Here is a 13,170-nt window from a genome sequence, read left to right on the forward strand (position 1 = left end):
CTGTACAGAAATTTTATCTTTCACTCAGGTAACACAGGCTAATCCCAGAGGAGTTGCAACAAGAGAAGGATCTTTTTTTAAACTAGTTTTAGAAGACTGAAATCAATTTGTGCTATTATCGCGTTGCTCCCGTATCGCCTTACTAAAACAATGTTATCGTGTGATTTGTGTTTAGCGGGCGTATCCGTACGCTTGTTGCGTAATACACGCTACTTGCGTAGGCCTTTGCGTCGCGTACGCTTGACTCGCACTCGGTGAGAGACACGTGTACACAGCCTAGATACGTCCGCAGTAACACAAGTAACACGCTTCTATAAATGTAAACGATATTTAACTATAATCGCTTACTGCACATCACACAGTATTCCACTGTAGCAACCTTTAATTAGGCCAGGCTATGTGTGTGCCTTACAATTACTCCCTTTAAGTATTTAATCTTGCGTTTAACTAAAATAGCAACAAATTTTTCTCAGCACGTTATCAAATGCAAATGGCATGGAAACAGGAAGGAGATATGTGAAAAATACACAAATGAAAAGTATGCAATTTGTATCAGTACAGAAATGTAAACCAGATTTAAAATACAATAGCTTACCGTTCTTACCTTCCGGTTCCGGATTCCACCAGCATCCCTACAAACCAAGAGAATCAGACGCAGACGCTCATCTGATCAGCACTACGAGATACTACCTATTCGCCCTTTGCTGATCGGTAAAGTCTGCGTGTCTTCGCCTGACTGCGGATATGAGGTGGACCGGACTAGCCCCCAATTGATAAAGCCTATTCTTTACCTTATAACATTCACTATATATTTGTACCAGACTCAGTACGCAATTGCCGTATGAAGTACCGTAATGGTACGCTTATAGCGTAGCAGACGCTGTGCTCACGAGAACACGAGTGGCGCAGACGCTCACAGAATGACACTCAGTAAACCTTGCTAGCAACACACTATAAGGGTATGCTTATACTGTAAACCTTAGTACTGTAATATTATCACAATGTAACGCTGATTAACCTTTATGATATGAAAGCTGTTTGAGCGACTGAGACGCTCAAAAACCCTTTATACTAACTAGTGAAACACACACTCCTTGCTAAGGTTCCAACACCTTTACTGACGATATTTAGTACGTAAAAAGGGGAAAACAGATACAGTTCATACACTACAGACCTGACATTAATACCTAAACACAATAACTAAGCAGAAATACAAACACTAGCAAACGATTGCAAATACAAATAAACAGAAAGAGGATAAATGGCAAACACTTATAGGTTAGCTACAAAAGAACAATTGCATACATACAGAGTAACGAAATGGCCACAGAGAAAAACTTACACACGTGGGAATGAATCGCATGCGCTATCTGGAAACCAGCTCTCAGTCATCGCGGGGAAAACCTTGTGGAGAGAAGTGAGGCTGGTCTGGCTATGGGGGTCTTTATATAAACAACATACTGTACAATACAATGGGCCCTACAATCTCATTGTTCATTGGACACAGGAATGTCTCTCTGCACTATGACAAAAGGTCATAGGTGGATTTGAACAGGTGGGCTGTGACTATTTCAAACTGCTCAGATGGGAGTTATCCTCAAGATTCCCGCCGCATGGATAATGAACCGCAAATACAGTAAATGTCCATAACCTACTCATAGACATAACTATACGCAGGAGTGATTAATCTCTACCTAACCAGCACCGGATTGTTTCTAATAAAATACTCTTCAGTTAGGTACCAGACACCACTGTTCAACCTTTGTCAGACCCTTTGTATCGTGAAAAGAGGAATTCCCAGGTCCCTGAACCATTTACACTAAACATACTTGCAGACATTATTAAGGGGATTAATATCTACAAAACACATTATATTGGTTAAATATGTAGCGATCGAGTCGCTCGCTAGTCGCACACAAACTCTACCGTAAATGCACATCCCCACGCACAGGCGACGTGGGAGCGTCCCTTACGCAACCTGAGGGGATGCGTACGCACGGGGGAGTGGGTGCACGAGCAGTGGGCATGTGCATTGGGGTTAGTACATGGCGATGAGAATAACGATATTTTTCGACTTTGACATGACCAAAAAATAAAAAATAAAAATGTATAATAATTCTCCAACACTCCGAAGATGGTAAGCTCATATTGTGAATTGCACAAAATATTTATATGAATCCCACATAATCACTGTTTCTCACTGAGCGGAGGTTGAGACGAGAGGGGTGTCATTCGGCTCCCCAGCTTATGAATGTATGGAACAGGTAGCAGTGCAGGATCACTGGAAGTGTTGTGGATCTCTGATAATCTCAGGTCTCTGAGGAGTTAAGTGAAAAATTACTGTCTCCCACTGTGATGCTCTAAGACATTGACAAGATGGCGCCGCACTTATGTGCAGTATTTTGGGTCAGCAGCCATCTTGGTACAGGGAGTGAAGCCTCCCTGAAGGAACAGTATGGAATCTGCACAGTAGCGCTCTCCCCTTTCAACACTTTTTACATACAAATAGGATAAAAATTATGATAAAACTCCCACATAGTCATCAAAATGGGATGTAGTCACCATCCCGGCGGTCAGCATACTGCCGCTGGGATCCCGGCCACCAGAATGCCGGCAAAGGGCCTGAGGACTATTCCCACTCGTGGGTGTCCATGATACTCATTGAGTGGGAATAGAACCTGTGGAAAGCGCAGCAAGACGCCGAGCCCGCAATGTGGAGAATGCTGTGAGCCCGCAAGGAGTTTCGTTTTGCTTGCCCCCCTGCCAGCATTCTAGCAGCCAGGGATTCCGATGTAGGTATGCTGACCACCAGGATCCCGGCTGCCGGTCAACCATACCCAACACACCTGAATGACTACTTGTGCATGGTGTAGGATTTTCAAATATGTGTGGTTTACTGTATGCAAGGATTTAAAACCTTTTAGGAACTGAGATTTAAGGTGTATTACATGTAGTTAAAAGAAGTTTATTTTATGGCAGTGGTTTCCAAACTGGGGGCTGTGACACCCTTGGGTTCCTCGGGAAAGGGGGGAAAGGAGAGGGGTTAGGGAGACCTTGCAGTAGTGCCATAGTTTGGTGGTCAAGGACCAATTCAAATTATTTATACTTAATTAAATTGGCAAAACCAGTCCCTCACCACATAACTGAACCTAAGGATGACATATTATAAACACAATTGACTTCATTTTATATATTTTTCTACATTTCTCAATAGGAAACTTTGGCCTAGGGGTGCCTAGGGGTGCCGTGAAACTAATTCTGATACTCTAGTGCAGGGGTGTCACACCCGTGGCCCGCGGGCCGCATGCCTCCCCTACCGCATCCCTTTTGCGGTAGGGGTCCTTTAGCGGCCCGACCACCTTGCTTGCAGCGAGAGCTGGAGAGTGCAGCATGCGCTTAGCCATCTCCTCATTCCGGTCTCCGGTGGATGCGTGGGTATCCTAAATCAGGCGCCAGTTCGTAAGCCAATCAGAGATCGGGGACCGGCAGCCAATCAGGAGCTGTGCCAGAGTATTTGCTTTGTATGTGCGGTGCCATCTTCCTGAAGCGCCCTCACTGGGAAGATGGCGCCCCTTCCACTGGCTACAGCAAGGGCATACTGGGGAGGGGTAGCAAACTGGGGCCCCTACCGGGCCCCTCCAGCAGCCCCTCCACCAATGCACGTCTTTCGGAGTTTTTGAGGTGTTTTTATAACAACGTGGTGACACTGAAGCACAGATATTTTCAACCTTTTACAACTCACAGCACACTCAACAAGATTCAAATATTGCCAAGGCACACTCAAATATAATGGTGATGCATGGTGCAGTTGCGTGTCCTTGGATGTCATGTCGCAGCTTTTCCATACGGGGACAAAGGGGACATTTATGCAGGGCCCTGTGGTTCAGACGGGCCCCAATTATTAAGGAGAGATAATGGGGCCACAGTGCCAATATTGCTTTTTAAAGTGTATGCTCCAGCTGCTCAATTTAAGCAGGAAAACAATTAACAGGCCACCTAAACCCTCCCCACTCCTTTTACCCCATCCCTTTGTCCAGTTCCTGTGGTCATTACTATATTACCATCATTATGCATGTTGCTGCGCTGTCGCTGCGCTCAGGCTTTTCTGTATGTCCCTGCCACCACTACTGAAGAGCCGGGTAGCCCAGTATGAAAACCACCTGCCTGGCTCACTGGCAGGCTGAGTCAAAGGCTCTATTTTTTTTTAAAGATCCCCTCTGCCAAGTTAAGGGAGGTTGATGGGGCCCCAGAGATATCAGTGTAGTGGGCCCTAAGATTTCTGTTGCTGGCCCTGACCATAACCCATACCGCTAAACTAACCCTAATGGCTACAATAAAAATCAATGTTTCTATGTATATAGGGGGTAATTCCAAGTTGATTGCAGCAAGAATTCTGTTAGCAACTGGGAAAAACCATGTGCACTGCAGGGGAGGCAGATATAACATGTGCAGAGAGAGTTAGATTTGGGTGGGTTATTTTATTTCTGTGCAGGGTAAATACTGGCTGCCTTGTTTTTACACTGCAAATTAGATTGCAGATTGAACACACCACACCCAAATCTAACTCTCTATGCACTTGTTATATCTGCCTCCCCTGCAGTGCATATGGTTTTGCCCAGTTGCTAACAGAATTTCTGCTGCGATCAACTCAGAATTACCCCCATAGTGTATTGCAAGAAATTATCTGCGAATCCAATTGTACCGTAAGTGTGGTATATTGAATGTTTTTGTGGGGCGTGAACTTCTCCCCTAAGTGAATTCAGCCCTATGAATAGAGGTTGTGTGATCCCTGTGCAGCAGTCACAGAAAGGGTTAATCTCTGCAGTTTGTCACACAAATTACATTGTTGCATTTTTTCCAGAAGTGGAGCTGGGAGCTGTAACCCACAGACCAGCTGCAATAATTATGCTGGGTACACACTAGACCAGTGGTTCTCAAACTGTACCCTGAGGTGCCTCAGGACACTTGCAGCGGTGCCTTGGATTGGTGGTCCAGGACCAATTCAAAATATTTATAGTTAGTGTTATAGGCAAAACCAGTGCTGGTGGCTGGCAATCATAACATATGTGCACAAACAGAAGCAAATCCTGTCCCCTACCACAGGGCCAGTGCTAGGGTGTTTGGCGCCTACCTGCAAACTATAAAGTTGCACCCTCTCTCCAATACTTAATAAAGGGACAGTGCGCACCTTCAAAAAGAAGGTGTGGTATCACAAGGAAGGGGCATGACAAACACAATAGCAACCCAATTCAAAGTAAACCACACAGTAGCACAATCTTATTGTCATTACACCACATGTAGTAATAATAATAATGCCCACAGTAGAAGTGCCCTTTATACACATGCCCACCATATCAGTGCCGCTTATACACATAATAATGCCAATAGTAGCAGTGCTGCTTATATACATGTCCACGGTAGCAGTGCCACTTATACACATGCCCATGGTAGCAGTGGCACTTATACACATGCTACGGTAGCAGTGTCGCTTATATACATGCCCACGGTAGCAGTGCTGCTTATACACATGCCCACGGTAGCAGTGCTCCTTACACACATGATCACGTTAGCAGTGCCACTTATACACATGCCCACGGTAGCAGTGGCGCTTGTACACATGCCCACGGTAGCAGTGCCACTTATATACATGCCCACAATAGCACTGCTGCTCACATACATGCACATGGTAGTAGTGCCACTTATATACATGCCCACGGTAGCAGTGCCGCTTATATACATGCCCACGGTAGCAGTGCCACTTATACTCATACCTATGGTATCTGTGCTGCTTATATATATGCCCACGGTAATAGTGCCACTTATGTACATGTCCACGGTAGCAGTGCCACTTATACACATGCCCACAGTAGCAGTGCCACTTATACACATACCCACGGTAATAGTGCCACTTATGTACATGTCCACGGTAGCAGTGCCACTTATACACATGCCCACAGTAGCAATGCCACTTATACTCATACCCACGGTATCTGTGCCGCTTATGTACATGCCCACGGCAGCAATGCCACTTATACACATGCCCACTATAGCAGTGCCACTTATACAAATACCCACGGTATCTGTACTGCTTATATACATGCCCACTATGGCAGTGACACTTTTACACATGCCCACAGTAGCAGTGCCACTTATACACATACTAATGGTTTCTGTGCCGCTTATACACATATCCACGGTAGCAGTGCCACTTATACACATGCCCATGGTAGCAGTGCCCCTTATACACATACCCACGGTATCTGTGCCGCTTATGTACATGCCCACATTAGCAGTGCCACTTATTAACATACCCATGGTATCTGTGCCACTTATATGCATGCCCATGGTAGCAGTGCCACTTATACACATGCCCACGGTAGCAGTACCACTTATGCACATACCCACGGTATCTGTGCCACTTATATACATGCACGGTAGCAGTGCCGCTTTAAAAAAATATTCAGACCAAATTGGAAGCACACACTTGCCACATAAGGATTCATAACATTTCTGTAGAGAACAAGGTCTTCAAGGAGTTAAACTCACTGTTGTGTTGGGCTGTCCTGAACACAGACAAGTGCATCAGCATGTAGAGGGGGAAGGGCTCAAAAACCCGAGTGCAGGGAGAACTGTTCCTTGCTTAAATCACCAGCAGCAGGAACAGAAACTGAAACTAGACAGCCCCTGCGGACAGAAGGAGTTTCAGACTGTTATGTAACCCCTTCTGCCACTGCGTGCTCTACTCTACTGGGAGGGAGGAACAGAGAGGAGATCAGTGGGTTGTCTGGACTGGAGCTTCATTCTGCAGGCGCCGCTGAAGCGCTGCCTGTCACAGAGTCTGACAGGTGCAGCGGAGCCAGCAGCAGCGCACAGCAGCAGGGTCGCAGATCAGGGAGAGCGCCTTTCTTGACCAGCACCTCCCTGCTTTGCAGACTCTGCTGAGCAAGTAGCGCCGGCTTTGCCCTACCATATAACTGAAACTAAGGATGACAGAGAGTGAGAGAGAGAGAGAAATATACTATTGTTTTTTAAAGCTCCCCTCTGCCAAGTTAAGGGGGGTTGAGGGTGCCCCAGAGATATCAGTGTACTGGGCCCCAAGATTTCTGTTGCTGGCCCTGCGCCTGAGCCACATCTGAGAAAGCCAGAAGAGACCAACAATGCCTGGGCCCAAAATTAGAACTGGCTCTGCAACCACTAAACCCACCAGTATTGATCATTCCAAGGCCTCAGTAGCGACATAACACTGACGGGCCTGGCTCTGCTTCTATGACGGCACACCTGGAGACTGCTCAACGGTACAGTGGTTAAAAAACACTGCTGTAGCACAGTGGCCATAACCTATGATATCACACCGCCATGTCTTCAAGGCATAGGTCACGGCCAGAGCACGACTGATCCTCTAAGAAGAGCCCGGGCCAACAGTTCACTCTAGAGGTGCAGGAAGCTGCTCTGGCTCCGCGGCACACCTTGCAACTGGTCGCGTCACACTAGTGTGCCACGGCACACTGGTTGAAAAAGCCTGCTCTAGCTAATAAATATTTGTATTCTCCTAGTATGGCATGAAAGGTATAGGAGAGTATTGTTGCTCCCAATTGACTCGAGGGTGAATGATTCACCCTCAGCACTTAAAAACTGTACCATCAGGCCCACATGGCCCTCTGTCCTTTTATTCAGCTGATGTACAAGGGCATAGCTACCATAGGTACAGAGGATGCGGCTGCTATGGGGCCCGAGTTATCTCTGGGGCCCGAGTCTTCACCTGCATCCAGCTACTGGCCCCGGCGCTGGCATCTTTATACATTACAAGAAGTGTGCTGCTGTACTGCAGCCACACCTGCTTACCAGCTGGCTCCGCCTCCCCTGGGTACTCACTAATGCTGGCTGAGTATACAGGGACGTCCGACATCCCCTGACCACGGCCATGCCTCCTCCCAGAGTCTGTGAGTAGACAGTGGATGGAGCCGGGCCGGCCAGGAGAGCAGATGTGACGGCAGTGCAGCAGCACACTGGGGCCACAATGGTGAGTGCTGCTGATAGGCCGCTGGGGATCTTTAAGTAGTTGGGGGGGGATTAGGGGAGTATCTTTGAGCAATCTATAGGGGGCGCCTCCGTGCAGGCCGGGGGAATGTGTGTGTGGGGGTGTGTGGGGAATGTGTGTGTGGGGGGGGGGGTGCATGGAATGATGCTATGGGGCTCCAAATGAGATAGCTACGCCCCTGCTGATGTATATTTATGTGAAGTGCATAATACTATGACACTTGGGTTACATATCATGTGAACTTCAATCTGCAGGTAAATATCTAGTCTTATCTGTGCAGGTAAGTATTATATAGGTCTCTATTCCTTACCATAGGCTGGGCGCAGGTTACTTGGCTGTATCACAAGCCAATTCCACATATATTGCACACAGACATGAATTACACAGTTGATTAATAATATTTTTATTAACCTGCAACACTTCTGCAAAAGCGACAATACCTATCACAAGCAACAATACTTATATTCATAGTACATCTCTCAGTTATACCTTTGACACACATAAAATACAAATTACAATGCACAGTGTCAATAACTAACAATCTTAGCAGTCTAAAATATACTGTTAAAACAGTCATTCAAAGATGCAGCGACGTCATTGTGGCTACATCTGCGGCGTACAGGCACTCTTGGGGCAGCTATGTGCATCTGCACCTAACCGCACCAAGCTGCGTATTTAGCCACTTCATTCATTGCGAATGGGTGCGTGTGCTCGACTAAGGCAGAGCAGAAGCAGCGGGGTGCTACCAGAAAGCAGAGAGCCGGGGGAATGAGTGTGAGACGTCGCAGCTGGAGACTGGACACCACCAGGCCATCTTGTACAGGGAGGAACAGCTGAAACAAGTCCTGATCATGAACACCTCTAATGCAGAGTCCAGAGTACACCGACACTGATATTGACACGAACCATGGGCAAATCAAACAACCAGCCCCAGTATCCAGTTTGTCACACGCTGTGCAGTACAAAGGGTGCAGACAGCATAGCGCCACATTTTACCAGTCAAACCTTGTTGGAAAGTAGCAAATGCAAATACCTCATGTTTAAAGCACTGTTGGGAAATGAGAGACTGAGTTATTTATGCAAATGAAAGTGAGTTAATTTATCTGGAGACAGAGACTGAGTTTAATTAGCTAAAGAAACCTTTATTACCAAGTAAAATACATTTGTTCAGAGACAGTACCATCCCTTCGCTAGCTACATCCTCTTTTGAAATAAGACTGATACCCCTTTCACATCGCAAAAATAACCCGGTATATTGCCGAGTTTGAGCCGTGTCAACCCGGTTTGAGGTGCAGTGTGAAAGCGCCATTATGAATTTACCGTGTCAAACAACCCGGTATTTCAACCCGTGTAAAAAGAAGGATCCTACACGGTTCAGAACCGGTTCATTTGGCAGTGTGAAAGCCTCAGACCCGCTATATTCAACCCGGTAATCTTAAAAAGGAGGTGATCGGTTGTCTCCCTGCATGATGTCACCTGTCTGAACCCGGAAATAAAAAGGCAGCACGCTTTAAACAGTGTGTTTTTATTTATACTACATTCACAGTGCTGCATTGCTACAGTGCTTGGAGAATATGGCAAACTGGAGTGAGGATGAGGTTAGGGAGCTGTTACGGATAAGAGGGGAGTCGGAAATCACCCACCAAATGACAGGGACTGTTAAGGATGCAATCACGTACAAAAACATAACAAAGATGCTTGCAGCCTCTGGATTCCACCGTACCTCCCAGCAGGTAATCAATAAACTAAAGGCCCTTAAAAGGAATTTCCATATGGTCAACGACCACAACAGAAACAGAAGTGGTGCTGCCCGTATGGAGTGGCAATATTATGAGCAGTGTGCCACCATATTTGGCCACACAGCACTTGCAACACCGGTTAGCTTATCCTCCAGCATAGCAGCAGCAGAAACAAGACAGGCCTGTGCTGCTTCCACCTGCAGCGTACAGGACCCAGACACCCGATCACAGGACCCAGACACCCGATCACCACCACCACCATCTCCACTACTCGTACTGGATGATACGCAACCGATGCCAACCACTATGCCTGACCCAGTTGTACAGGAGCCCAGCAGGACTGAAACCACTGATGCGCCAGAAGACACAGAGGCTGGGCCAAGTCAAATGGCCCCAATTGCACAAACGCAGCCTTTGCGTGGAAACAGTAAGTACAACAATCCTAAAAGCATAATAACTAACATTAACAATTAACGTAAACTAAACACAAACTAACAACTCTAAACATTAACGTCATTAAATCTTAACAATAAATGCATACAATTAAAAATGATAAATGTTGCAGAGTATATGCAGTGTGTAGGTGGAAGGAGGCCACAAACACGTTTGCGAACACTGCTATTTTATATAAGCTCTTTGCAAATTCCAATAACATATTATTTGATTTGTGTCTGCAGTATATACTGTTCCGCCAAGGAGGCGCTGCCCAAACAAAACGGAGCAAGCTGCAAGAATTATGACCACTGTCCTGGTGGAGAAATTAGAGCAGATGGACGCTGCCATGGCTGATCGAGAAGATGCACATCTCGAGCGATTTTTGCAGGCAGAGCAAGACATGAACAACACATTTATGACGCAGCTGATCTCTATGCAGGAAACCTATAATAGGGATGCAAGAGAACGTCAGAGAGAAATGCAGGAATTTCAAATGTCCATATTTGACCGAATGTTCCAATGCACTGAAGGGCTGCACACAGTGCCACCAAACTACCCTCAACCGTATACCCAATATTACCCTGTACCCCCCTACTATGATCATACCCCACCTCAACCAACGCCACACCATACCCATCCTCGACATAACCAACCCCAACAAACCCCACCTCCACTAACTCCAACTCACTATACCCATCCTCGACATACACAACCTCAACACACCCAATCACCTTCTGAAACGGAGACAACTACAGAGTCTCCTGTTTATCGTAATTTATCTTAAATGGTTATTGTTTTTTAAAAAAGTTGGTTTTAAAATCATAGGAGTGTTTTTCCTACACTATTACTGGTTGGACTTTTATTACTGTAAAGATTTCACTACTTTATTTACCAAAGTTTTATACAAATTAAAATTCTAAGGTCTCTGATCTTTTGTTAATCTTTGGACTTGTCCTATTTTTACTTACAAACAAAATGCATGATACATCCATTTCAAATTGGATATTGATGTTGTACATTTGTTATCGACACAGTAGCAGAACGTCAACTAAACAGGTTTATTTTTTGTAGCAACAACAATTTACTGAATATACAAACTGAAAAAAATTAACGGAGTAATGAGGGAAGGTTGGCCATTATAGCAGACCTCATCTGTTCTGCACTTCCAGAATGGTCGCCCAGATAGGCCTCACAATCAAGTGCAGGGTACGCACCAGAGGCCTGCACTGTCCACTCTGGGAGGAATTCCTCCCTCTGAAACTCACGTAGGTTATGCAGAATACAACATGCTGCAACAATGTTAGGCATGATATTAATGTCTACATCATTGCGCTTCATAAGACAGCGCCAACGTCCTTTTAATCGTCCAAAGGCATTTTCGACCACCATTCTTGCTGAGCTCAGGGTGTGCGTATAAGTAATTTGATTGGAGCTCAGCTGGACATGTTGGGTGAACCCCTTCATGAGCCATCGTCGTAACGGGTAGGCGGCATCACCAATTATGTGTACCGGGATCTCCACTCCATCCACAAATTTTGATTTCTAGTAGGAATATAGATAAAAAAATGTACGTTAGCACCAAGAAATTGGAATACAAATATGAGCAGACTCCTCCGTGATGGGCAGGCTGGTGGGCACATAGGAAGCATGTTTGAAGGTAACGACAACTAATTGGTCCCAATGTAAATGAAATTGCATTCATCTATTACCTGCTTGATTCATGAACATTGCGTCATTTTAACACATCTTTTCTTGGGCATGTTTTCAAAAGTATTAAAATTATTAAACAAAATCACCTCTCTTGGAAAAAGGTAGCCCCCTTGCTTGTCCTCTGCTAGCCGGTACAGATCAGAGTTTGCAAGCACTCGAGCGTCATGTGACCGTCCCGGCCAACCGATGAATACGTCTGTGAAACTAATATAAAAATATATATTAAGTTGTAAATTAATTATAAACAATTAGCATTAAGAAAACACAATGATAAGAACATTACCAATACTTATGATCCACCACAGCTTGCAAAACAATGGAATGCCATCCCTTTCTGTTGCAGTAGTCGGCAGGATTATCATGAGGTGCGATTATAGGGATGTGGGTACCATCAATTGCACCTGCACACTGCGGATATCCAGACTCCACAAATCCCAATATTGTTTTATCCAAACGCTGGCCATGCGGAAGAGAAATAAATCTGTGGTATAGGTTGTCCACCAATGCTCTGGTCACCTCATGTACAATGGTGCAAACGGTAGATAACCCCACACCAAACAGGCAAGCAATTGTGCGATATTCACCTGGAGTGGCATACCACCACAATGCTATAGCTAGCCTCCTGCTTGGCTCTATTGGTGACCTGAAGTTTGTGGTCTGTCTAGAGAGTGCTGGGGACATTAAATCCAAAAGATAGTGGAATGTGTGACGTGACATTCTGAAGTGACACTTCCACTGAACATCCTGAAAGTTCAGCACACTTTGCATAAAAACTTGCCCATGCTGCCGTTCTCTAGACCACAATTTTCGTTGAGTAGTGAGGTTAAGGTTGAGTATGGTGGTCACAGAAGCAGATATAAACGATCTCCTCCTGCGCAGGTATTGCCGGCGACGAATGGCGGTGTCTCTCAAATACTGCAGCCTCCTCCTCCTCATAACATAGCTGCTGAACAAGCTACAGAATGTGAGAAGCTCAAATATCCTCTCACAGGCTGAATCCAAGAGCAGTACAGCTGAGACTATCACAAAGTCTATAGAGACATGTGCTGTGTCGGCCATGATTGCTGCACTACTGAGCACTCCCCAGCCCCTCCTTGTAATACCTTTCAAACCTCATCAATAGGAGACAGAAAAGTCCATTTATAATGACATCACAAATGTTTTCAAAGGGTGAACCGGGTTCAGTGTGAAAGGCACCAACCCGGGAATAACCCGGTAATAACACGGCTCCAAACTGCGATGTGAAAG

At 45.6% G+C, this 13,170-nt stretch overlaps 1 long non-coding RNA gene across 1 annotated transcript; it reads right to left on the reverse strand.

The window, feature by feature from the left end:
- Positions 1–11,618: 11,618 nt before the first annotated feature.
- On the reverse strand, positions 11,619–12,048 carry LOC134935390 (uncharacterized). Its single transcript, XR_010180107.1, has 2 exons — positions 12,009–12,048; positions 11,619–11,754 (listed from the first exon to the last, which is right to left on the reverse strand). It is a non-coding gene; the product is annotated as an uncharacterized LOC134935390 (long non-coding RNA).
- Between the last annotated feature and the right edge of the window lie 1,122 nt (positions 12,049–13,170).

The sequence above is a fragment of the Pseudophryne corroboree genome, chromosome 6 (genome assembly GCF_028390025.1).
Source record: "Pseudophryne corroboree isolate aPseCor3 chromosome 6, aPseCor3.hap2, whole genome shotgun sequence".
NCBI lineage: Eukaryota > Metazoa > Chordata > Amphibia > Anura > Myobatrachidae > Pseudophryne > Pseudophryne corroboree.